The following is an 8162-nucleotide window of genomic DNA, read 5'->3' on the forward strand; positions in this document are numbered from 1 at the left end:
CAAGCGATGGTTCTCAAAATTTCTTGTTGTCTAGCATTTCTTGTTAGTCTTTGTGTAATTTCCATTGAAGAGGCAACCTTCTTTACATAACGAATGCTAATCCCTTGAAAATTCTTGAGATGGAATTATTAGAATATTTTCATAATAAAATATCAAAGGGTTTGAATCTAATGAGTTACCAATAGACAACGACGAATAGAATTCTTCCAAGAAAAAAAGAGAAAAGAGATCACCACAAAAGCTTTTGCTTATAGAAGTCCTTTAGCAATCTTAGAAGGATTTATGGGTTGTCCAAACCTTGGAAGGGGCGAGTTTGAAAAATAAATTGTTGTTAAAACTTATCTTGGGATAGATCCCAAGGGGAAGAGTAATTTGAGAGGATTACTGGAAGATATTGCAACCTATTCTAAGGTTTAGTCATGATCTCATCATTCTAAGAAAAGGGTTTGTCTTAGACAAAAATTCATTGAAATTGTTGTGTATAATACATTTGAAGTAAGCTATTTGTGGTTATAATTTAGATTTTGATTTTTCTTGAAATATCAAGATAAAAGATGGATAATCGAGTATGGATTACAGACTGAGTCAATATTTTGATAAGCACACAATGCCGACTAGGCAGTGTTCCTTGATGACGCTAGCCTCCCCAAGGTTAGTGTGAATAAAATCTACTCCAAGGGGTTTTTGTTTTCACATTAGTGAATATGGATCGACTAAGATGCGAAAGGTCTTGTTGTAGGGAATTCTAGTTGGACATGAAGAGTTGAGAATACTAGGGGGATTTGGTCACAGATTTCTTTGACTCTTATATGAACTGTCAATTGCCCTTAAAGTCTAGATAGTATTCTGGAAGTCCTGATACTAGTCAAGGGATTGAACTTGGTAGGAATAATACATTTGGGTTGATATTATGTCAAGACCGAAAACATTGTAAATATATATTTTTCTTAAAGGAATTGTTGAGAAAGAATTACTTTATACTGTTTTTGTGTCATGAAATAAAGATGTGTGACGAATTTGTACCAGGAGATAATCAAAGAAGCTATTTTTATATGCCAAACCTAAAGTGGTAGGTAATTAGGTAATTAAAAATACTCTATTGAGGGAAGTGGGTGGATGGATCCCCGATGGGTCCAGACCTATGGATGGGTGGTCTCAATTAGTTGAGATCTTTTCTCATAAAAATTACATTAGTAAGTAGGCAAAATGAATGGCCAGTAGATATTAGGAAGAACTTGACTTGCATCATTTTAGGGGGCCAGAATGGCATTTTGCCTTACGGGCATAGGGGTTGATGTGTTGCACTCCCCTTCGTCTAGCATTCTCTCTGAACCAAGTATAATGCAAGTATGTCTTAGTTCGAGTGATCCTATAAGAAGTAAGAACTCAAAATACTGATGCTAGTTGATTGAAAGATGACTCAACCACTATTAGAAATCCAAAACTCAAGTCGATCCTCATGGAAACAGCTAGAAACTTCCACTGCAAGGTAGACTCAAGAGAACCTAGACAACAAACTCTTAGGTATTCCATGGAGTCCCAGACGATGTTATCTAGAATATCTCTTGATGGACTACTAAGAACGTGCCAATGAGAAAGCAGCTCAGGCAAGCACATCACATTATAATTCTTAGCATTGGCATTCTTGAAAGTATACTTTGATGCATGATCAACTATATACTTTTCACCACATTTGAAGCATAGACCCTTTTATTTTTTTCCTTAAAAAGATCCATGGTTATAAACTTGGCATTATTTACTGAACTATTTCGAGGTCTATTGTCACCTTGCCTCCTAGGATCCATTTTATGGTTGATTGCTAGCTTTGAAGTACTTAGCTATCTTGAGGCATTGAAAGTAGGATATGTAGGGACTTTGGAATTGCTACATCCTAGGATCCATTTTATGGTTGATTGCTAACTTTGAAGTACTTAGCTATCTTGAGGCATTGAAAGTAGGATATGTAGGGACTTTGGGATTGCTACATGAAGTATTGGAACATCTATAATTTCCACCAAAGTTTCCTCATTTAGCAATACCCCTTTGCTATCCAAAAGAAGCCTGCATAGGAATGTCTCTCCTATACTTACGAGCATACCTCTCAGCTAGCTCAATAGCATAAAATAGTGTGATGGGTTTTTAGGCCATAACATCAACTGATAAATTAGGCTCTAGACCATAGATATACTTATGCAACTTTGCATCATTGCTCACACTCTCTATATATATATGGTAAGATTCAAAAACTGATTTGTAACTCTCTAATTGATAGGCTTCTTTGGTCCAAATGATACCATCTTCTTGCCAACTTCTCTTTCTCAATGGAAGATCTAAAGACTTGAGCCATCTTAGCTTTGAATTCCTCCCAACTATCAACTTGTTGATTTTTCCTCTTTATGTACCTCCAGTAGGTATGAGCAAAGCCCTCAAGATGAAGAGTAGCAAAGTGAATATTTTGGTCATTTGATCTAGGAAAAATATCAAAGTAGGACTCCAACTTTGAAGTCCACTCCTTCAAATTAGTCGATGATGATGAACGACCACTATATTTGGTTAACACAATCTTATCACAAAGTTCCCTCTCACCAAAGCTTTGCTTTCCATTAGTTACTTGGGGTTGTATGTCCATGTAACTACCATTCGGGTTTAAAAGATTAGAGGCACTCCTATGATAGTTAGTTTGAAACCTACTTGGAGGTATAATTGGTAGGTTTCTAATGGCTTATGGATCATTTGACCCATGAATGCTCAAAATAGGATCATCAGCTCTAAAAGAAGTTTCCTCAATCTCATAAGTGCTATGCGGTATCCCTTTCTTTCCAATAATACTTGAGTGAGGATTATTGTTTGATGGCTGAAAATATTGTTTATCTCTACTCTCATTGTCTGCCATTTGTGTTGCCACAAGTATACAAATCTGAGAGCTAATATTGTCCAAAGAATCCTTAGTAGAATAGGTAAGCTTCTCCAAAGAATCCTTGGTAGATTGAGCCATATATTCCATGACTTCCTTGGTCTGCATGTTTGATTGAACCAACTATTCAACCACTTGATCCAATTTAGAAACCAATTCCATATGTCTGATAGAAGGCCTAGCACCATGGTTATAAAGAGTTGCATAGTAGTACCATAAGCACCATATTCCTGTGAATCTTTCTCATATTGATGTGCCTTAGACATTGTCTCATGTGCTTCTCTAATTTCTTACTGAACATCATCATTAGGGTTGTTCTTTCCCTTTTTTCCAACCATTTTTGCTCACTAGTACAGTGCAGTCCTAGTAGACCCCATGTTACAAAAATGGCTATAACTTTTGACCTTTGATATCGAAATCAAGATTTTTTTTAAATAGAAAATAAATATTACAAATAGCTCTTTAGGATGAGCTATAACACTCAAATTCTAAATCAAAACAAAATATTCTTTTAATGCTATATCCAGAATAGTCATGCACTTGTAAAACCACTATTTTAGTGTATCCACCTCTCCCAAGTCAAAGATAAGGTCTTTCAATCCTATGGTATCCTATGTATGACCTATAGGAGCTGAATACAACATGCAATACCTTATAGAGGTCCTAGAAATTCTTTGAATTACTTTGTAACACTTGCAACTAAATAAATGCCCTCCAAGAGTGGTGCCAATTCAATGTTTGAGTATAATACCCTATGTAAGACCTGTAACCAATCTCACAAGTGCTATGCGGTATCCCTTTCTTTCCAATAATATTTGAGTGAGGATTATTGTTTGATGGCTGAAAGTATTGTTTATCTCTACTCTCATTGTCCGCCATTTGTGTTGCCACAGGTATAGAAATCCGAGAGCTAAGATTGTCCAAAGAATCCTTAGTAGAAGAGGTAAGCTTCTCCAAAGAATCCTAGGTAGATTGAGCCATATATTCCATGACTTCCTTGGTCTGCATGTTTGATTGAACCAACTTTTCAACCACTTGATCCAATTTAGAAACCAATTCCATATGTTTGATAGAAGGCCTAGCATCATGGTTACAAAGAGTTGCATAATAGAACCATAAGCACCATATTCTTGTGAATCTTTCTCATATTGATGTGCCTCAGACATTATCTCATGTGCTTCTCTAATTTGTTACTGAACATCATCATTAGGGTTGTTCTTTTCCTTGTTTCTAGCCATTTTTGCTCACTAGTACAGTGCACTCCTAGTAGATCCCATGTTACAAAAACGGCTATAACTTTTGATGTTCGATATCAGAATCAAGAAAATTTTTATAGAAATCATGGGCATGACGTTCATGGCCTACCATTGTGTCCAACAGTTGGTCCGCGAAAAGAATAGGGAAATGATCCTTCTTAGTCTTGGAATTCAACTTTTGAAAGTCCACACATATTTCCAGCTTCCATTCTTCTTGGGTACTACCACGATGGGTGAAACCCATTCACTATTGGCCATTGGATAGATAAACTCGACTTCATGGAGCTTCAATAATTCAGCCTTCACTAGGGTAGAGTAATTTGGATCCATGCACATCTGTCTTTGTTGCACATGCTTGGTGTCAATACCCTTCAAATCTTTGTACGACCATGCAATCACATCTAAGTTCTCCTTCAGTTGATCGTGCAGGGCCAATAGTTTGATGTGATGTTGGCATACTGTAGGGTCAATACCCTTTAGATCTTTGTACAACCATGCAAACATATCTAAGTTCTCCTTTAGTAGGTCATGCAGGACCAATAGTTCTTCTTCTAGAAGATTGATACCCACCTCCAAGTGACGTTCAATGCCTTCAACATCCAAAAAATTTAATTACTTTTCTCCTTCCACTTTGTGGATGAATATCCCACGGATGACTTCTGGGTATAGATCCGACTCCTTCAAAGGAATGGTCTCCTCTTTTGATGATTCACTGGAACCAACTTCATCTTTCAGTGGAGGCTTAGCTTGCTCCTTGTTGGAAAGCTAATAGGGTATCATTTCGGTTTCAGGTTTGGTTTGGGGATGAGTTACTGAGAGCGGAGTTTTGAGCCCGATATGTGCCTAAAATTTGCCAAAAAATCCAGAATTTAGGGAAAAAATATTTATCATCGAAGGCGGCAAGGCGCCCGAGCAACACTTGTGGATTTTTGATAATTTTTCCGACTGCCAAACGGTTTGCCAAGAGCTGCCAGTCAGTGTGGGATGCCGAGATGGACGTGCAGGATTTTTCAGAGGCTGAAAGGGAGTCCGGACGAGGAAGAGGCCAAAAATTGGCCAAGATTTGAAAGGGTGGACAAAACTAAGGCCAAAGGGGCGGTGCCCTTTGGGACTTTACCCCCCTCCCCCCCCCCCCCCCCTCAAATTTTCCCACAAATGGCGTGAAGATGGCGTGGAAGAGCAAGCGGCGCAAATTTCGCCTCCCCCCCTCACACATCATGATTCTGGGTTGTAAAGAACCCATGGAACCGACAATACCCGGCAACTTCTCCCTCTTTCCTGATTCTATCACTAGTCTTCGTGTGGGATATGGCAGTCTGGATGAAGAGATCAGAATCTAGTATTTCTCTCTCCTCCCTCTCTCTCTCCCCTCTATGGGCTGTTCATGTGCACTATCTTAAAGGAGGAATCGGGAGGGAGAATGAAGGAAATGGCAATGGAGATGGATGGAGATGCTAAATATTTTTGTGCAGCATTTGATTGAGAGCAATGGAGGCTCTGTTTGCTGGTTATGCAGTCATTCAAGGCGTCTCGGGTTTTGTAAAAACACGGTATGACCATTTTTATGAAGAAAATGAAGGATTTTTGATAGTTTATGATGATAATAATGTTCTTATTGGATGAAAATTTGTTTGTGTGCTGGTTGCAACATGATTAATTGTTGTTTATAAGAAAATCTTGACTTTTCAATGATTTACATGCTCTATTTAATTCCCGTAAACCCAAAATGCGGTCTTTAAGCGGTAAAATGGTAGTTTTGACGTTTCGGGTGGTGGGTAAAATGTGTTCCCATGGGGGAAAAATGGAAGATAAATTGAATCTTAGTATCCTAAAGTGGTTGGAACAAGAAGAATCATAAAATAGCATATTTTATTGCCAAATAAATCAAGAAAATGGGAAAAATAAGGGGAAAAAATAGAAATATGTCTCACAAAAACAAGGAAAAATATAATGATTGTTTGTGGATGTGTGGTAGTGGCAAAGCATGAGGTTTAGCCTCAGTTTGCCCTATCTCTTTGTCAAAGTTTGTGATTTATCACTTTTTATACATCAAAACATGACAAAATGAACCTCTACACCTATGCAACAAAAGCAATACCTAAACGTAGGGGGTTGGGATGTTTGAATGGTGTGATTTGTGTACTGATTATTGGTGATTTTCTGATGTATATCATGACATAGAGTTCGTTATATTTTAATTAAGGGGATAGTAGCACGGGTGTTGTCTCGGTGCTATCCTTACATCGCCGCAACGAGTTAGTGAATGAGAATTGGAAAGCCTGGTTGTGCACAACATGTGTCTAATTGAAATTTATGTTTGAGCACTTTAGGGCCATCCACTGTTGCATGTCGTGGCATTTATTGCCAATGTGTATGGGTTGTCCCTCTGTGGAGTTTATAGAAAGGGAAACGTTGGACTACAAAACTATAAACACATAGATTAGACTTTAGGACAGTTTGTCCTTTAGCAACAAATAGACGCTCCTGGCCCACGAGGCCGTGAGGGTGTGTTTGTCTATTATGAGCATGAGGTCTGACTAGTGCCATAGCCAGTGCCGGCCCATTTGAGGTCCCATCAGTTACTTCTTGGCTTGAGAACTCATCCCTGAGGATGCATCCAAGAACATCACATATAAGAGGAATCTTCTGCATTCTATTTGAGTTGTCAAATTGGTGGTTGTTGGCAAGGTGCACCGTCATCATCTTCTTTTTAGAAGGGTGGATTAGGAAAGCAAAAACCACTACTAAAAGAAGGCTTATTCTTCTTAATCCATTTCTTATGGATGTTTTGCATATGATGTGACTCGTTAATCAATCCAAATAGTACCATAGTCATTCTGTCTAACAACAACTTTTGCTTGTAAGGCTTCTTGAACTTCTTTCTCATTTGTGCCTTCTGTGAGTAGGATAAACTCTTCTAGCTTGTTTTCATAGTCTTCTCCTTCACTGTCATCTTCATACTCTTCAGACTCTGTTTCTACTTCTATGGGGGCTCTATAAGAGAAGAACAAATTATGTGTTATGTCCTCTAGTTCTACTTCTACTTCTATGTCTTTCTCTGCTTGTGTCTCTATCTCTACCTCTGCATCTATCTCTGGCTCTGGCTCTACTGCTACGGCCATGTAACAAGGAAAATAGTATATCCATGCTTCTATCTCACTAACATAGGTGATTTCAAAAGTCCATTCAGGTTCAGGCAAGAGGTATTCACCCATTGACAAAGACTTTGCTTCTTTCAGGAGTTGACTTGCAGTGCCCATTGTCAGGGTCTGTGCCTAAAGATTTGTTTGATGGGCTCTTCATCTCCTGATATGCCATCTATTAATTCATTAGAGAATTCTATTACACCTTTAATGGAAGTGGATCCGTTACATTTTTGTAATCCATACAACTTCAACACCACCTTGTTGGCTCCTCTGCCTAGGGTTAGGGTTCCTTTGAACCAATCCATCTGTGCCCTTACTTCAAAAAGCCATGGTCTTCCCAACAGGAGAGGGTATGAGGTCCCGTAAGGAATTTGGCTTGACCACCAAATATGCCAGCCAAGAATCCCTTCCTATGAGGGTTGTCTTCACATGTGGGAAAATGCCCAAAGGCTTGATTCTGCTTTGGTCTACCAATCAGATAAGCCACTGCATAGGTTGCATTCCTTGCAAGCCTAGATCCTTCATTGTCACATCCATCATGATGTTCAATCAATACACCTACTATAAAGCATCCTTCAATCCAAATGACAATCTTTGGGGTTCCTAGATCCAAGAAGGCATTAGACACATCCACTTTCTTCACAGGCTCTGGAGCTTTGTTCGAACTTGGTTGTTGTTGAGGAAGCAACCCTTAAGACTCTTCTTCTAATCGTATGCTTCTGAATTTCTTTCGATAGCTAGGAGACAATATTAGAAACTTTTGGAATGTTAGGCTAAGTTTAAAGTTGTCTAGGTCTTTGACCAAGTCATATTCTTCGATAGAATCCATAAGCTTCTCCAATCGGC

This window comes from Lygodium microphyllum, chromosome 24 (genome assembly GCF_053477565.2).
Source record: "Lygodium microphyllum isolate KBCC chromosome 24, Lygodium_microphyllum_v1.1.10, whole genome shotgun sequence".
NCBI lineage: Eukaryota > Viridiplantae > Streptophyta > Polypodiopsida > Schizaeales > Lygodiaceae > Lygodium > Lygodium microphyllum.